At 36.6% G+C, this 19234-nt stretch overlaps 2 non-coding genes across 2 annotated transcripts; both read right to left on the bottom strand.

Annotated features, from left to right (window-relative positions):
* Window positions 1-7357: 7357 nt before the first annotated feature.
* Window positions 7358-7440, bottom strand: LOC111747870 (small nucleolar RNA SNORD115). The gene has a single exon (XR_002783827.1). It is a non-coding gene; the product is annotated as a small nucleolar RNA SNORD115 (small nucleolar RNA).
* Window positions 7441-9569: 2129 nt separating this feature from the next.
* Window positions 9570-9648, bottom strand: LOC111747873 (small nucleolar RNA SNORD115). The gene has a single exon (XR_002783829.1). It is a non-coding gene; the product is annotated as a small nucleolar RNA SNORD115 (small nucleolar RNA).
* Window positions 9649-19234: the final 9586 nt, after the last annotated feature.

Here is a 19234-nt window from a genome sequence, read left to right as displayed (position 1 = left end):
TTGGTAAAGGAAGAACATCTAGAAAGAAACTCAACAGAGATACAGAAGACCTAAAGGCCACAATCAACCAACTTTGCCTCAGACATATACAGAACACTCCACCCAACAACAGCAAAGTACATATTCTTTTCCAACACACAAGGAGTATCTTCCAGAATAGACCTTCCCTTAGGCCATAAAGCAACCCTCAACAAAATCCAAAACATTGACATAATACAAAGTATCTCCTCTGACCACAAAGCCATAAAAGCAGAAAGTAATAACAGGAAGAGCAAGGGGAAAAAAAAATCAAATACATGGAAACTGAATAACATCTGGCTTAAAAACCACTGGGTAATAAAAGAAATCAAAGGTGGAGTCAAAAGATTCCTAGAATCAAATGAGAATGAAAATACATCATATCGAAACTTTTGGGACACATCAAAGGCATTGCTCAGAGTTCAATTTACAGCAATAGATCTACACATCAAAAAACAAGAAAGAGACAATATCAAAACATTAGCTACACAACTTGAACAAATAGTAAGAGAGCAGCAAAAGAAGCCCACAGCTACCAAAAGAAAGGAAATAATAAAGATCAGAGCAGAAATAAATGAAATAGGGGATAGAAAAATTATAGAAAGAATCAACAAAACCAAAAGTTGGTTCTTTGAAAGCACCAATAAAATCGACAAAACCCTGGCCAAACTGACAAAACAGAGGAGGGCAAAAACAACCCAAATAAGAACTGAAATGGGGGACATTACAACAGACTGAACATTTGAAATAAAAAGGATTATAAGAGAAAAAAGAGAGTACTATGAAAACTATACTCCAACAATTTGAAAACTAAGAGGAAAAAGACAAATTTCTAGAAATACACTGCCTACCCAGACTAACAGAAACTGAAGTTCACAATCTGAACAGATGTAAAAAGAGAAGAGACTGAAAAGGTAATAAGAAAACTCTCAACAAAAAATAAAAAGCCATGGCTCAGATGGCTTCACTGGAGAATTCTACCAAACATTCAGAGAAGATCTCACACCAGTACTACTCAACTATTTCAGAACACAGAAAAGGAAGAGATACTTTAGAATTCATCCTATGAAGCCAGCACAAACCTGATACCAAAATCAGGCAGACACCACAAAAAAAGAAAATTACAGAACAATATCTCTCATGAATATAGATGCAAAAATCCTCCACAAAATTTTAGCCAATAGAATTCAGCATCATATCAAAAAAATAATACACCATGACCAAATGAAATTAATATCAGGTATGTAAGGGTGGTTCAACATTAGAAAATCAATCAATGTAATTCACCACATAAAGAAAAGAATCACATGATCATCCCAATAGATGCAGAGATGACATTTGACAAAGTTCAAGGTTCAATTCGTACCTGATAAAAACTCTCAATAAAATAGGTATAGAAGGGAAATTCCTCAACATAATAGGGGAGCAGTGGTTAAGAGCTATGATGAGTTATGGCTGCTAACCAAAAGTTTGGCAGTTCGAATCCACAAGCTGATCCTTGGAAACTCTATAGAGCAGTTCTACTCTGTCCTATAGGATCACTGAGTTAGAATTGGCTCGAAAGCAACAGGTTTTTTTGTTTTTTTTTTCTTAGGTTATACAAAACTGACAGCCAATATCATTCTTAATGGAGAGAGGCTGAAAACATTCCCCTTGAGAACAAGAACAAGACAAAGATGCCCTTTATCATCACTCCTATTTAACGTTGTGTTGGAAGTCCTGGATAGAGCAATAAGGAAAGAAAAAGAAATATAGGACATCCAAATTGGTAAGGAAGAAGTAGAGCTCTCCCTATTTGTGGATCATATGATACTATACATAGAAAATCCAAAAGACTCCATGGGAAAACTACTGGAACTAATAGAAAGATTGAGCAGAGTAGCAGGATACAAGACAAACATAAAAAAAAATCAGTTGGGTTCCTATACACCAATAAAGAGAACAATAAAATGGAAATCAAGAAAACAACACCATTTATAATAGCCCCTAAAAAAATAAAATACTTAGGAATAAATTCGTCCAAGGATGTAAAATACCTATACAAAGAGACCTACAAAACACTACTGCATGAAACCAAAAGAGAGCTATGTAAGTGGAAAAACTTACCATGTTCATGGGTAGGTAGACTCAACATTATGAAAATGTCAATTCTAGGCAAAGCAATCTACAAATACAATGCAATCCCGATCCAAATACCAACAGTATTCTTTAAAGAGATGGAAAAACTAATTATTCAATTTATATGGAAACGGACGAGGCCCTGGATAAGTAAAGTACTACTGAAGAAGAAGAAGAAAGTAGGAAGACTTGTACTACCTGACCTTAGAACCTACTATAGAGCCACAGTAGTCAAAACAGCCTGGTACTGGTACAATGACAGACACATCGACCAATGGAATAGAATTGAAAACCCAGACGTAAATACATCCACCTATGGTCACCTGATCTTTGACAAAGGCCCAAAGTCCATCAAATGGAGAAAAGACAGTCTTTTTAACAAATGGTGCAGGCAAAACTGGATGTCCATCTGCAAAAAAATGAAACAGGACCCAAACCTAACACCATACACAGAAACTAATTCAAAATGGATCAAAGACCTAAATATAAAACCAAAAACTATAAAGATCATAGAAGAAAAAATAGGATCAAGGCTAGAGGCCCTAATACATGGCATAAACAGGATACAAACCATAACTAACAATACACAAACTCCAGAAGATAAGCTAGATAACTGGGATCTTCTAAAAGTTAAACACTTATGCTCATTAAAAGAATTCACCAAAACAGTAAAAAGAGAACTTACAGATTGGGAAAAAAATTATGGGCTATGACAAATCCGACAAATTCTGTAAAATCTAAAATCAGTAGGAAAGTCCAAATTTACTATAAAAATAGACAAATAATCCCATTAAAAAATGGGCAAAGGAATGAAGAGACACTCTTCACCAAATAAGACATTTAGGTGGCTAACAAACACATGAGGAAATACTCGTGATCACTAGCCATAAGAGAAATGCAAATCAAAACCACAATGAGATACCACCTCACCCCAACATTACTGGTGCAAATCAAAACAACAGAAAATAACAAATATTGGAGAGGCTGTGGGGAGATTGGAACTCTCAGGCACTGGTGGGAATGCAAAATGATACAACCATTTTGGAAAATGATAAGGTGCTTTCTGAAAATGTTAGAAATAGAAATACCATAAAAAAAAAAATTAGGATCCAGAAAAAGAGAGCAAGTCCACGAGAGCCAAAATATGACCTAGAATATATCCCACCTGAATTTAGAGACCATCTCAAGAATAGATTTGACGCATTGAACACTAGTGAACAAAGACCAGACGAGTTGTGGAATGACATCAAGGACATCATCCATGAAGAAAGCAAGAGGTCACTGAAAAGACAGGAAAGAAAGAAAAGACCAAGGTGGATGTCAGAGGAGGCTCTGAAACTTGCTCTTGAGCATCGAGCAGCTAAAGCAAAAGGAAGAATTGATGAAGTAAAAGAACTGAACAGAAGATTTCAAAGGGCCTCTCGAGAAGACAAAATAAAGTATTATAATGACATGTGCAAAGAGCAGGAGATGGAAACCCAAAAGGAAAGAACACTCTCAGTGTTTCTCAAGTTGAAAGAAATGAAGAAAAAATTCAAGCCTCAAGTTGCAATAGTGAAGGATTCCATGGGGAAAATATTAAATGATGCAGGAAGCATCAAAAGAAATGGAAGGAATACACAGAGTCATTATACCCAAAAGAATTAGTCGATATTCAACCATTTCAAGAGGTGGCATATGATCAGGAACCGATCGTACTGAAAGAAGAAGTCCAAGCTGCTCTGAAGGCACTGGTGAAAAACAAGGCTCCAGAAATTGATGGAATATCAACTGAGATGTTTCAACAAACTGATGCAGCGCTGGAGGTGCTCATTCGTCTATGCCAAGAAATATGGAAGACAGCTTCCTGGCCAACTGATTGGAAGAGATCCATATTTATACCTATTCCCAAGAAACGTGATCCAACCGAATGTGGAAAATTATAGAACAATATCATTAATATCACACGCAAGCAAAAATTTCTGAAGATCATTCAAGAACAGCTGCAGCAGTATATCAACAGGGAACTGCCAGAAATTCAGGCCGGTATCAGATGAGGATGAACCAGGGATATCATTGCTGATGTCAGATGGATCCTGGCTGAAAGCAGAGAATACCAGAAGGATGTTTACCTGTGTTTTATTGATCATGCAAAGGCATTTGACTGTGTGGATCATAACAAACTATGGATAACACTGCGAAGAATGGGAATTCCAGAACACTTAATTGTGCTCCTGAGGAACCTTTACATAGATCAAGAGGCAGCTGTTCAGACAGAACAAGGGGATACTGATTGGTTTAAACTCAGGAGAAGTGTGCGTCAGGGTTGTATTCTTTCACCATACCTATTTAATCTGTATGCTGAACAAATAATACGAGAAGCTGGCCTATATGAAGAAAAATGGGGCATCAGGATTGGAGGAAGACTGGTTAACAACCTGCGTTATGCAGATGACACAACCTTGCTTGCTGAAAGTGAAGAGGACTTGAAGCACTTACTAATGAAGATCAAAGACCACAGCCCTCAGTATGGATTGGACCTCAACATAAAAATAAACATAAAGAAAACAAAAATCCTCACAACTGGACCCATGAGCAACATCATGATAAACGGAGAAAAGATTGAAGTTGTCAAGGATTTCATTTTACTTGGATCCACAATCAACAGCCATGGAAGCAGCAGTCAAGAAATCAAAAGACGCATTGCATTGGGCAAATCTGCTGCAAAGGACCTCTTCAAAGTGTTGAAGAGCAAAGATGTCACCCTGAAGACTAAGGTGCGCCTGACCCAAGGCATGGTATTTTCAATCGCATCACATGCATGTGAAAGCTGGACAATGAATAAGGAAGACAGAAGAAGAGCTGACACCTTTGAATTGTGGTGTTGGCGAAGAATATTGAATATACCATGGACTGCCAAAAGAATGAACAAATCTGTCTTAGAAGAAGTACAACCAGAATGCTCCTTAGAAGCAAGGATGGTGAGACTGCGTCTTACATACTTTGGACATGTTGTCAGGAGGGATCAGTCCCTGGAGAAGGACATCATGCTTGGCAGAGTACAGGGTCAGTGGAAAAGAGGAAGACCCTCAATGAGGTGGACTGACACAGTGGCTGCAACAATGAGCTCAAGCATAACAATGATGGTAAAGATGGCGCAGGACCAGGCAGTGTTTCGTTCTGTTGTACATAGGGTCGCTATGAGTTGGAACCGACTTGACAGCACCTAACAACAACAACAGGATCCAGCAATCCCACTCCTAGGAATATATCCTAGAGAAATAAGATCCATCACACGAATAGACACATGCACACCCATGTTCATTGCAGCATTATTCACAATAGCAAAAAGATGGAAACAATCTAAGTGCCCATCAACAGAAGAATGGATAAACTGTGGTACATACACACAATGGAATACTACGCAAAGATAAAGAACAATGATGGAACTGTGAAACATTTCACAACATGTATGATTTTGGAGGGCATTATGCTAAGTGAAATAAGTCAATCACAATAGGACAAATATCGTACGAGACCAGTATTATAAAAACTCATAAAAAGGTTTACATATAAAAAGAAACAATCTTTGATGGATACAAGGGAGGCGAGGGGTGGGAAGGGAAAAACACTTAATAGACAATAGACAAGTGGTAACTTTGGTGAAGGGTAAGACAGTATACAATACCGTGAAGCTAGCGCAACTTGACCGAGGCAAGCTCATGGAAGCTTCATAGACACGTACAAACATCCCGAGGGACTGAGTTATTGGGCTGAGGGCTGGGGCCGTGGTCTTGGGAACATCTAGTTTAGTTGGCATAACATAAGTTTTTAAAGGAAATATTCTACATTCTACTTTGGTGAGTAGCATCTGGGGTCCTAAAAGTTTGCAAGTGGCCATCTAAGATACTCCACTGGTCTCACCCCTTGGGGAGCAAGATAGAATGAAGAAAACTAAAGACACGTGGGAAAGATTAGTCCAAAGGACTAATGAATCGCAAGTACCACAGCCTCCACAAGACTGAATCCTGTACAACTAGATGGTGCCCGGCTACCACCACTGACTGCTCTAACAGGGATCACTATGGAGGGTCCCAGATAGAGCTAGAGAAAAATGTAGAACAAAATTCTAACTCACACGCACACACAACGACCAGACTTACTGGTCTCAAAGAGACTGGAGAATCCCCTAGAGTATGGCCCCCAGACTCCTTTTTAACTCAGTACTAAAGTAACTTCTGAGTTTTACCCTTCAGCCAAAGATTAGACAAGCCCATAAAACAAAATGAGGCGAAATGGGCACACCAGCCAGGGGCAAGGACAAGAAGGCAGGAGTGGACAGGAAAGCTGCTAACAGGGAACCCAAAGTTGAGAAGAGGAGGAGAGTGCTGACATGTTGTGGGAGTGGCAACCAATATCCAAAACAATGTGTGTATTAATTGTTTAATAAGAAACTAATTTGCTCTGTAAACCTTCATCTAAAATACAATTTAAAAAAAAAAGAAAACAATGGAGCCATTTTGGGGGGGCAGGGGGAGCTGGGAATTATCAGACTACTCAAAAGTTCACCCAATTCCAAGTTTCATGGGCAAGCTCTTATTCATTGGTGAAGTCATTCAATTTTGAGAAGTTGATCAGTGTCACCAATGAAACTCTAAGCTATTAAAGTCCCATAAAAATGTTATAAAAACAAATTTGTCTAGTGGAGTATTTTCCCAAATCAATATAACTCATAGGACTTGGTACCAGTAAATCAAAAATTCCTTCACTAGAAATTGCTTCAAGTTTTGGCAGTATCTAGAGATTTTCCCCTGGGGTTCACTTGTTCAGTCACTCACTGTGAGGAAAATACCATAAGACACTCATCTTATTGTGTAAAGTCAATTGGCTATGGGATGGATCGTCACTTATCTAACAAACAGGTGGTACTAATCAAAATAATATACAGACACCCACCTTGAATCAATGTAATTGTGAATTTCTTGGCAGCTACGCTTTCTGAAACACACAATAAGAGGGAAAAAAGCCAATGAATAAGGCCAAGAAATGCCAGGCTTTTGTACTTACAGGTAATTTAAATAAGGCTGAAAAAATTGAAATTTGTGGCCCTCTTAAGATGAGATACATAACATTGGGCAAAATAATTTTCCCACTAGAGTTTCACTGTCTCTAGACCAACATATCATTCAAAACTCCCCTTCCAGAAGTTCCACTTATATCTTCCAGGACTGTCCCTTATTTGGGGCCTCAACATAATGCAAGTGCACCTAATTTTTTTTTATCATCATCCCTCTTCTATACAAATTTATGTCTCATCATTGACCCATGCCATGGCATTCCCAAGTCATATGTCCCTTTAGACATCAATGTAGTTACCGCAGATGACTTCCTTCAAGCCCATTCCTATACTGGATCAGAGTTCACACATGTTCTTTAAAGGATACCTAGGAGATCAGAATTGTTCCAAGGACAGCAGGCCCAGGGAGTTTTTTCAGAAATCTTTATCAATGAAGTGAGTAGTAATACAGGGCTCAAAGGAGAGAAATTCTTATCTCATATGAGTGTGGCTCATATATGCTATTCCTAAATAAAGTGATAAGATCAGTACTTCAAAACTGACCACTATATAGGCTTCTTAGCATTAACATCAAGAAATATAAAGACAATTCATAGAGGATTCTTCACAGTGGAGGACCTGTGAGATTTCATGCAGAAATGATAGTTTTCCATTGATTACTCCTTGTAGATATATATTGAAAGAAACCACATTTGTAAGAATTTGCCTTTTATTGTATATGAACTCTCAGAAAATGACACTCCTGAAGTCACATGAAACTAGGCATCTAGAAATCAAATATCAGAACACTTCAGAATATATTCATTTTCATGGTTATTTGGCACTACATCTTCTTGAATTTCAATCTCTGACCTAAGTGTATTTTTTTGTTGTTAAATGTTATTAATCCCTTGAATACATCCCAAAACATTACCATCACAAACTAGTAGGGTTTAATATGTATCCTCTGTTGTTTAGACTAAAGGTTTATCACATTGTACAGGTGGTAACAAGAATCAGAAAATATCTCATTACAATGAAATTTCAGTTAACAGTAAACTTTTCTCATGATGTTGCCTTCAAGTATGCCTGAGCCTTATTGAGAAGCACAACCCATAGTTGTACTCATGCTGCCTGAATTGATAAACCTACTCAACTCAATTGCCATTTCAAGAACAACTGACAGTATTCATAGCATATACTTCCATTATATTGTAAATATTGGAGCAATATGTCCCTTGGGATCTGGTAATGGAGTATTAGTTTGCTCATTTCTTTACTCAATTTCAAATAAGCTTACATGTGTGTTACCTGGGGTTAGCACTTCAACATATCTTTTTGGGACACACAATTCAAGTCCTAACAAAAGATTGATTTTCCTCAGTAGTTTCAGTCTTTATCTAGGTGGACAAGAGTAAGGCAATAGCCAAAGTAGAGAACCACATGTCATGGGAGCTCTTGCTAAAACGTAAATCAGGTGTCAGGGAAATTTTAATTTTATTCAATTTTATATACACAAGGTAGAAAATATGTGGATCTCAGTCCTCTGGCCACAAGCCAGGATCTTTGCATGTTCATCATTCATTATTGATCTACCAAATCACAACACATAGTAAAACGAAATAATATAGCAGGATGAATTTGTCTATCTGGGTATTTAGACCCAAACAAATATTACACCACAGAGAAAATACCAATGAATCAAAAAGCTTTATTAACTTGTGATCAAAACAAACTCTGGTAAAAAGTAAACTTCTTCTTATGAAGATCCCATCATGTACGTCACTCATGGAGAAGAAGACACTATGATATTCCTATTTTCTGAAAGAATGAACCTGAGACGTAAGTTTTTATTAGTCCAAGGGTCTATCTGGAATTTCTCAGTCACCAAAGCAAGTCCTAATCTATGTAATGATATGTGTTCTACCAGCTGGGTTATTGCTACACACAGTGCATCAAAAATAACTGAGGTATAATTTTTAAAACCACATGAGAACAAAGCACTCAAATCATCATTAATATGAAAGAAAGAGCTGATTACTTGGAAGGAGATGGAAAGGTGGACAAAACAAGTTTCCCGCTCAAACCAAAAATTAAACACACTGCTGTCAAGTCTATTCCGACTAGTAGCAACTCTACAGGACAGAGTATAACTCCCCATAGAGTTTCCAGGGTGTAATCTTTGCAGAAGCAGGCTGCCACTTCTTTCTCCCACAGAGCAGCCTGTGGGTTCAAACTGCTGACATTTTCGTTAGCAGTTGAGCACTTTAACCACTATGCCACTGGGTCTCCTCAAGTTTCTCACAGGGAATTCATTATCTGAGTCCATGAGCAAAATTTCTATTTTAATGGAGCTAAGGAACCCCCACTTTTTGACCTGGGACTTTGTGACTCTGATGGGCCTCAGGGTATGCCTATTGACCATTATTTTTGTCATTACATCTCCTTATGTCCAGAGAAGGTCTCATCGTTGACTAAAAGAATCGCACTCCCCACACCTACAACTTCTTTGTCTTGAAACCTCTAGGAATGGCATCCTTTAACTCTGATCCCAAAGTGAGTGAAGATCTAGTAAATTCAGTGCAGATTGCCTGGGTAGTTAATGGGGTGTCCCAGGGGAAGTAGGCTAAGGAGTCCTTGCCATTTCTTTGAATATGAGGACAGAATTAGTACAGTGTTAAAGACAAGAACTACATCTTTCATGTGTGCTCATGTATCCCCTCCATTATTTCTATATGAGGGGTATTGATTGCTCTTATTCTAAAAATGGGCCATAGTCCTTTGTTGGTAGACAGGTGATTCACCAAAAACAATCAAGTAAAACAAACAAAATACCTTTACTTCAAGTATCTGTCAGGAGTCTTCACACAGAAATGAAATCTTGCTATTAACCAACTCTTAGCTGTATCTTCCAGGAAGCCAGAGAAGAAACAACTGACATCATTCATACAATATGTTATCCCTTAAAATGAGCCTAATGAAGCCATATGATAATTACAACCTAAATATCAGATATTCAATTTTATGTATCATGAGTCACTTGTGGATTTGAACTGCTGACCTTTTGGTTAGCAGCTGAGCTCTTAACCACTGTGCCACCAGGGCTCCACCAGGGCTCCTTAAACCAGAAAAAAACCTAACCCATTGCCATCGAGTCACTTTCTACTCATAGGTTCCTTAGCAAACCCAAAATAATCTAACAGAAAATAATTTGTTTATATGCGAATTCCAGTCCAACCAGATATCACACCATAGAGATGACACTAATGAATCTCAAAATTTCTCAAATTTCAATGAAAGCAAAGCAAACGTATAAAGCAAAGTTCTTCTCATGAGGACTCTATCTTCTGTGTGGGTCACTCAAGGGGAAAACCTGTTGCCATTGAGTAGATTCCCACTCTCAGCAACCCTATAGGACAGAGTAGAATTGGCTCATAGAGTTTCCAAGGAGCAGCTGGTGGATTCAAACTGCTGGTGTTTTTGGTTAACAGCCAAGCTCTTTACCCTGCGCCACCAGGGCTCCACTCAAGGAGAAGAACTATCTGTAATAATATCCACATTCCCTGAAAGAATGAACCTAAATATCTTAGAGGCCAGTCCTCGCTAGGAATCATATCTGTCTATAATAATCATTAGGAGTGTCCAGACTAATTTTCATTTTTAGTAATTCTCATTCTACATGTGTTTTATACTGGTAACTACTGCAGATTCATTTTTCTACTTAACTCTGAAAACCATGCATGTTTCACTCCTGTGCTACAAAATTTTTCAGCTTAGCTCTTTAGCTTCTTACTCCTCACTGGCATTTATTATCCAGCCTAACAAATCTCTGTATGTGGTCATTCATCTTTCTAGAAGTCCCCTGCATGTGCAAAGCTTAGATGCTCAGTCTCCTGCCCATACTGAGATCATTTCATGCCCCCAAGGTAGAAGAAAGTACTGAAGACAGCAACCCTGATGAGGCTCTCCCCTATCTACTACATAAAATTAGCCTCTCCATATTCATTTTCCCAGGATCTATCGATCATTTCACTGTTTGCATATTCCAAGGTTTACTTGTCCTTTCAATCTTGATGAACATTTTCTTTCTTTCTTTTTTTGCTGTTAGAAATGGTGCAGCTATTAGCATGCATACTTGTGTTTTTTAGGGCATAAATGTATGCATTTTGCTGTCTTTAAACCTGAGAGTATGTTGTTTCCATTAAGCCTTAGTAAGTACAGTATAACAGTATTCAACACACACATATAACTACGCTTTTTAATTTTAGATCTCTTAGAGAGTTTATTTTATCCAGTTGTTGCTTGACTTAGTATTTCTCTCATGGATAACCACACTGAGTACATTTTCATATGCTTATTGGCCATTTAGATACTCTCCTTTGTGAAGTACCCCTTTAAATATCTGGCTCTCACTTTTTAATATGCAAACATTTATTATGTCATTAGCATAATGGTACTTCATCGAATATATAATTTGACGAACAAGTTTTAATTTCAGTACAAACCCATTTCTCAATCTTCTCCTTTATATAGTTAGCATTCTGCTATTTGATTTTAATTTTCTCCTTCCTCAAAAACATGATGACACTCTCCTATGCTATATTCAAGAAGTTTTGTTTTGCCTTTCATATATAAATCCTCTTTACACCGAGAAATGATTTCTTCACATGATTTGAAAAAGAGTGTTTTTTTTTTTCAATACTGACATCTAACAGACCTAGCACCAACTATTGAACATACCATTCTTTCCTCATTATGTAAAAGTGGAGTCTTTATTGTAATTAATCATTTATCTGTAGATCTGTTTGTAGATTTTCTATTTTATTCCATTGGGCTAGCTGTCTATGTGTTTTTCAGTGCACATAGTCTTAACTACTGTGACCTTATAATAAGCCTTGAAATCTGGTCATGTAACTCATGCAACTTCATTTATTTTCATCAAAATTGTCTTGGCTCTTCTTGGCTCCTTGCAGCATATTTTATTTACAAAATCAGATTGGAAGTTTCCAAAAAAACTAATGGGATTTGTATTTAGAATATTATTCCATTGAATCTTTAAATAATTTGGGGATAATTAACATCTATATGTAATTGAATCTACCTATCTTTGAACATGTTAAATCCCTCAATTTATAAGGCATTATTAATTTCCTTTCAATAATGTTTTGTAATATTGTGTGTAGATCTTTTTCACATATTGTCTTTGTTCCCATGTAATTGATACTTCTGATGTTCCTAAATGTTATCTTTTTTAAAATTCTATTTTTCATGTGTTTGATATTTCACATAGAAATACATTTCATTAGACTTCTTTGCTTTTCAATCCAGGAACTTTGCTAAATTAACTTCCTAATTTTAATTATTCATGTTCATATTATTTTTGATTATTTATATGTATGCCACTTGTTATCTGTAATTAGCTAAATTTACATTTTTCTATTTCCAATCCTTATAAATACTTTATTCCTCTTCCATGATTTATTGCACTGATTACGTGTTGAATAGAAAAGATGACAGAAAACTCTTGTCTTGCTCGTAATCTCAGGGGGAAAGATTTCAGTGTCTTTACTATCAACAATGTTTGCAATACATTTCTTTTCCAAAGTACCCCTTATGTCATTAAGGAATTTCCTTCAATTCCTAATTTTCAAGAGACTTATCAGGAATAAATTTCATATTTTATCAACTTCTTTATCTTTTGAGATGATCATATGCTTTTTCTCCTCTCGCTTTACTATGGTGAATTAGGTAGAATATTTTAAATAATTTAAAAATAAAATTTTTTAGAATAGTTTTATATTTCAGGGAAAAAAAAGTAGAAAGTCCCCAAATATACCTTACTGTTTTGCCTATTGTTAACATCTTATATTAGTATAACTCTATGGGGCAGTTTTACTCTGTCCTATAGGGTTGCTATGAGTTGGAATCGACTCGACAGCAACGGGGATTTTTTTTTTTTTAATATTAGTGTGGGTCCCTGGTGGTGCAGTGATTAAGCATTTGGCTGTTCAACAAAAGATCAGCAGTTCAAACCCATCAGCCGCTCCTTGGAAACCCTATGGGGCAGTTCTACTCTGGCCTATAGGGTTGCTATTCTGACTCAATGCCAAAGGGTTTTGGTTTGGTATATTAGTGTGGTACACTCGTCACCCATAATGAACCAATATTGATACTGAAGTCTATACTTTATTCAGGTTTCCATGGTTTTTACCTAATGCCCTATTACCCACCCAGGATTCCACATTACATTTAGTTGTCATGGCTACTTAGGCTCCTCTTGGATGAGACGGTTTCTCAGGTTTCCTTGTTTTTGATGACTTTGACAGTTTTTTTTAGGAGAACCGGTCAGGTAATTTGTAGGGTATCACTCAATTGGGGTTTGTCTGATGATTTTCTCATAATTAGAGTGGGCTAATGTGTTTTTTTTTTTAATGTGTTAATATGGTTGTATCGTTCTCATTACACCATATTAAATGTACATACAACAACTTGATTTATCAGTGTTGATGCTAACCTTGACTACCTGGCTGAGGTAATGTTGTCAAGTTTCTCTACAGTAAATTTACTCTCTCTTCCTAATTTTCATACTGTACTCTTTTTAAGGAAGTCACTATGCACAACCCATACTCAAGGAGTGAGGAGTTATGTTCAGCCTCCTTGAGGACAAAGTATCTACAAAAATTATTTGGAAATTTTCTGCACAAGAAATTTGTCTATTTTCCCTTTTTTATTTATTCATTATGCATTTATATCAGGATAGACTCACAGATATTTATTTCATACTTTAGGTCATAGTCCAATACTATGCTATTTAGTTACTCAAATTATTCCAGATTTGATCATTGGGAGCTCTTTCAGTTGGCTTCTGTTTCCCCTTAACATACCCCCATCTATGTGGGATTATTTTTTTAGCACACCTCTAGTTTCTGGAACAATGAGATGCTCCAAGTGCATCATGCAATTTCCTTCTCCAGTCCTAAAATCAGCATTTCTCCAAGGTTCCCTGGTTCATATTGTTGGAGAATGGTATTAGGAACCAAGATGTGGGTATTAAGTGTGCTCATTGCTACTGGAGTGTTACTGCTTCTAGGTCTTCTCACCTGTCAGTGCAAGGGAATATATATGTGTACAATAACTTTGTATATGTACATATCTATAAATATATGTAACTCATTTACTTAATTGTTCAGTTCCAGTATACACATATAGTAGTTTCAGAGTTTTTAACCCACACAAAGGTATGAAACAACTTTATCAACTGGAGTACAGTGTTTATATACAGGCAGTTTTCCTTTAGTCTTACAGATTCCACTCATTTCCAAAGTTAAAGTCAGCATCTCCCCTGCCAACCCCTTCAGTAAAGATGTTCATACATTTGTAATCCAATTGGTTTCTTTTGTCACATTTTATATCCAATCCTGACATCTCTTAATATGTGTACTCTATATATGTTGTTGTTGATGTGTGTTATCAGTTGATTTTTACCCATAGGGACCCTATAGGACAGTGTAAAACTGTCCCAAGGGTTTCCTAAGCTGAAATTTTATGGGAGCAGATCACCAAGACGTTTCTCCCATACAGCAGCTAGTGGGTTCAAACTGCCAACCTTTTGGTTAGTAGCCAAGCTCTTAGACACTGTGCCATCAGGGCTCCATACTCTATCTATAGTTTTGCTGTTTCCAGAATGTCACAGATGGAATCATACTGTATCTAGCCTCTTCAAACTGGCATTTTTCAGTTAGCAACATGCATTTAAGATTAATCCTTATGTGTCTTGATATCTCTTTCCTTTTTATTGCTAACTAATATTCCATCGCACGTATATAACCAGTTTGTTTATTAATTGACTTGTCGTAGAGCATCTTAGTTACTTCTAGTTTTAGGCAATTATGAAAAAGTTATTATAAACATTCACATTTTAGATTTTGTGTGGACATGCATTTTCAAATCAATTGAAATCAGCAACCTAAAAGCTGGATCATATGTGAAGAATATATTTAGCTCTATAAGAAACTGCCACATAGTTTTCCAAAGTGGCTTGATCAATTTTCATTCCCCACAAATGAATGGTAGTTTCTGTTCCTTTGCACCCTCACCATTGATTGGTATTTTCGGTTCTTTGGATCTTAGCCATTGTATGCATGTAGTGGTATCTTCTTGTCTTACTTTGCATTTCCTTCATTACAGATACTGTTGAGCATCTTGACATAGGCTTATTTGTCATATTATCTTTGGTGAGGTCCCATTTTTAATTGAGTTTTCTTACTGAATTTTAAGAGTTCTTTTTATATTAGAAGTTCTTTATTCAGTGTTTTGCAAATATTTTCTCTCAGTCTGTGCCTTGTCTTTTCCTTCTCTTAACAGTGTCTTTCACTGATCAGCAGGTTTTAATTTTAATTAACCTCAAATTATTTTTTTCTTTCATGGGTTGTGCTTTTTGTGTTGTATCTGGTGGACCTGTGTGTTGGGGCTGTTACCTACCCAAGTTCATATAGGTTTTTCTCCCAGAAGTTTTACACTTTTGAATTTTGCATTTAGTTTTATCATTTATTTTCATTTTTATTAAAGGTGTAAAGTATGTGTCTAGGTTTATATTGCTTATTAAAAAGACTACCCTCTCTGATTGAATTGCCTTTGTGTCTCTGTCAAAGATCAGCTAATTTTATTTGTGTGGATCTATTTCTGGGCTTTCCATTCTACCACACTGTCTTATTTACTGTAGCTTTATAGTATATCAGGTACTATTAGTTCTCCAACTTTGTTCTTCAATACTGTGTTGATTATTCCAGGCCTTTTGTCTTCTTTCCATTTAAACTTTAGAATCAGTTTGTTGATATCTACAAATTATCTCACTGGGATTGTGAATAGGATTATACTGAATTTATAGATCAAGTTGAGAAGAACATTTTAGTTTTGTGCATATAGATTCTGTACATACTTTGTTAGACTTACACATAAGCATTTTCTCTTTGGTGCTGTTATAAATGACTTTTTTTCTTTAAATTCCAATTGTTCATTAATAGCATATAAGAAATTGAATTTGTATATTGACTTTGAATCCTGTAATACAAAGTAACATCATAATAAATGGAGAAAAGATTGAAGTTGTCAAGGGTTTCATTTTACTTGGATCCACAATCAACACCCATGGAAGCAGGAGTCAAGAAATCAAACAACGCATCGCATTGGACAAATCTACTGCAAAAAAGTTGTTTAAAGTGTTAAAAGGAAAGGTGTCACTTTAGGATTAACATGTGCCCGACCCAAGCTGTGCATTTTTCAATCACCTCAGATGCATGAGAAAGCTGGACAATGAATAAGGAAGACTGAAGAAGAACTGACACCTTTGAGTTATGGTGTTGGAAAAGAACACCGTAACTGTGGACTGCCAAAAGAACAAACAAATCTGTCTTGGAAGAAGTATAGGCAGAATGTTCCTCAAAAGTGAGGATGGTGAGGTTTCATCTCACATAATTTGGACATGTTATGAGAAGGGACCAGCCTCTTGAGAAGGACATCATGCTTGGTAAAGTAGAGGGTCAGCAAAAAAGAGGAAGACCCTCAACAAGATGAATTGACACAGTGGCTGCAACGATGGGCTCAAGCACAACAACCATCATAAGCATGGTGCAGGACCCAACAGTGTTTCATTCTGTTGTATGCAGAGTAGCTATGAGTCAGAACTGACTGGACAGCACTTAACAACAACAACATTCTGTGGTATTGCTATACTCACTTATTACCTCCAGGAGGCTTTTGTTTTTTTCTTGTTTGCTTTGTAGATTCTTTGGAATTGTCTACATAGACAGTCATGTCATTTACGAATAAAGACAATTTTATTTCTTCCTTTCCAATATGTAATCTCTTATTCTTTTTTGTTGTTGTTTTGTTTTTTTGCACTAAGACTTCCAGTATGATGTTGAATAGAAGTGGTGAGAGGGGAGAGCCTTCCCTTGTTCCTGAAATTAGCATATGGTCTCTCACCAGTCAGTGTCTGGAAGTTCCTCCAGATATAATCCACTGTTAATACACTGGATCCCTGTTGGTGAAGTGGTAAGGCATAGGGGAGGGGTTGTGTTCTACAATATTATGAATAAGTCTTAGTGTTGTAGTGGGACTGTGTCTTGAGACTGTTACCTTCACAAGTGTTTCTATAGTGGCATAGCTTTTTTCTCCTTTCCTTCTCCTCTCTTCTTGGGCTATAGGGCTTTCAATCCATTTCCTGAAACCCTGACCTTGTTAACTTTTTTTTTCTGATCAGTAAAACATGAAGGTTAGAGGAGGCTAGAGTGGGAGGAAAGTCCTTCTTTTTACTGGGTTAAGACTTTTTTGTTGTTGTTAGGTGCCATTGAGTCAGTTCCAACTCACAGCAACCCTATGCACGACAGAACGAAACACTGCCTGATCCTGCGCCAACCTCACAATTGCTGTTATGCTTGAACCCATTGTTGTAGGCACTGTGTCAATTCATTGAGGGTCTCCCTCTTTTTCGATAACCCTGTACCAAGCATGAAAAGGCTTTGTCTTTTCCCCTGGAGATTAGGGCTTTGTTACAGAGAACTATCTGTGGTATTTCACAATGGTCATGCTTCTCCTTCTGCCAGAGCCATAAGGAAATATTTCTCAAATCATAACCATGGGAAACCGGTAAGGTTTCTGGAGGTAAAATTCACAAAAGTGAGTTGGCCCCTAAGACTGGGTCCCCAGGAGTTTCTCCCTTTCATGCTAATTCACATTTAGTTCAGCTATTCATCAAAATTACGACGTGAGTGTTCCTATCAATTTATGAAGGTCTCTAGGTAACACAGTTTGCACTCAACTGCTAACTAAAGGTCGGCAGTTTGAATTCACCCAGCAGTACCACAGAAGAAAAGACCTGAAAATCTACTTCCGTTAACATTACAGCCAAGAAAACCTTGTTGAGCAGTTCTACTCTATAACACGTGGGGTTGCCAAGATTCCGAATCAACTTGAAGGCAACGACAACAATCAGTCAATGAATTTATGACTTTAGTGCTTCTGCTGCAACTAAGCAGATATCAGTTGTATCTCTCTGGATGACTCTGCATATTCAGATGTTAGGGTGGTGTTTTTCCTGTAGCCTCTATACTCTATTGGTTCAAAGGATTTTTAGTTTTTAAAGCTTTATATCTTTTTATAAGGACGAAAGAGATGACTTCCAACATAAGAAGAGCTCAAATCAGTCTTGAAAGATATTTTGAATGTTAAAAAACTTTTATTTTGAAATAAACCCCACAGTGTTATGATGCATTATCTTTGTTTAATATTTTATTAAATTTGATTTACTATTATTGTGTTTAGGTTATTTGTACCTATATTCATGGTAGCCATGATATGTTAATTTCATTTTTATACTATCATTTCCATGTTTGTTTACAAGAATTAAGCTATCTTATGAAAATAATTTGGGAAATGTTTCCTTTTTTCCTATTTCCTAGAAAGAATTTTGTAAAATTATATTTTTCTTTAATATTTGGAAAGTATCACTAGTGAGAACATTTGGGCTAGGAGTATTGTTTGCAGAAAGATTTTAATCATGAATTTAATGTCTTTAACAGAGGTAGGGCTATTTATATTTTTTATTTCTTTTGTGACTTTTTCATTAGTTATGTACTCAGGGAATTTGTCCATTTCATCTACATTTTTAAAATAATTAGCAAAAATTTACTCTCCCAATGTTCTTTATATTTTTAAAATGTTAAGTTATGAAAATTTATAAATACTTGCAAAGGCAAAGAGAGTACCTAGATTGCCATGAACAGTGTTTATGTTTCTACTTTTATGTTCCCCGTGCTTTTCTGGGCTTTGGTAGTAAGAATGAAAAAAAAGGACACTCTTGCCTGAAGGGCATGATCCACATGTACGGAAGAAGTTGCAAATTCTATTCTTCCCTGAAGGACAGGATTATCTAGTACTCAGGAAGCTGCAACACTTGCTGTTTAGGATACTTGCACCATGATCTAAATCATGGTTTTCAGCTAAATCTCCACAACCACCAAACGATACTTGAACTGATATGCTCCAAAATTCCTCCAAAAAGCT

The sequence above is a fragment of the Loxodonta africana genome, chromosome 13 (genome assembly GCF_030014295.1).
Source record: "Loxodonta africana isolate mLoxAfr1 chromosome 13, mLoxAfr1.hap2, whole genome shotgun sequence".
Taxonomy (NCBI): Eukaryota; Metazoa; Chordata; class Mammalia; order Proboscidea; family Elephantidae; genus Loxodonta; species Loxodonta africana.
This window is presented reverse-complemented; position numbering and strand designations above follow the sequence as displayed.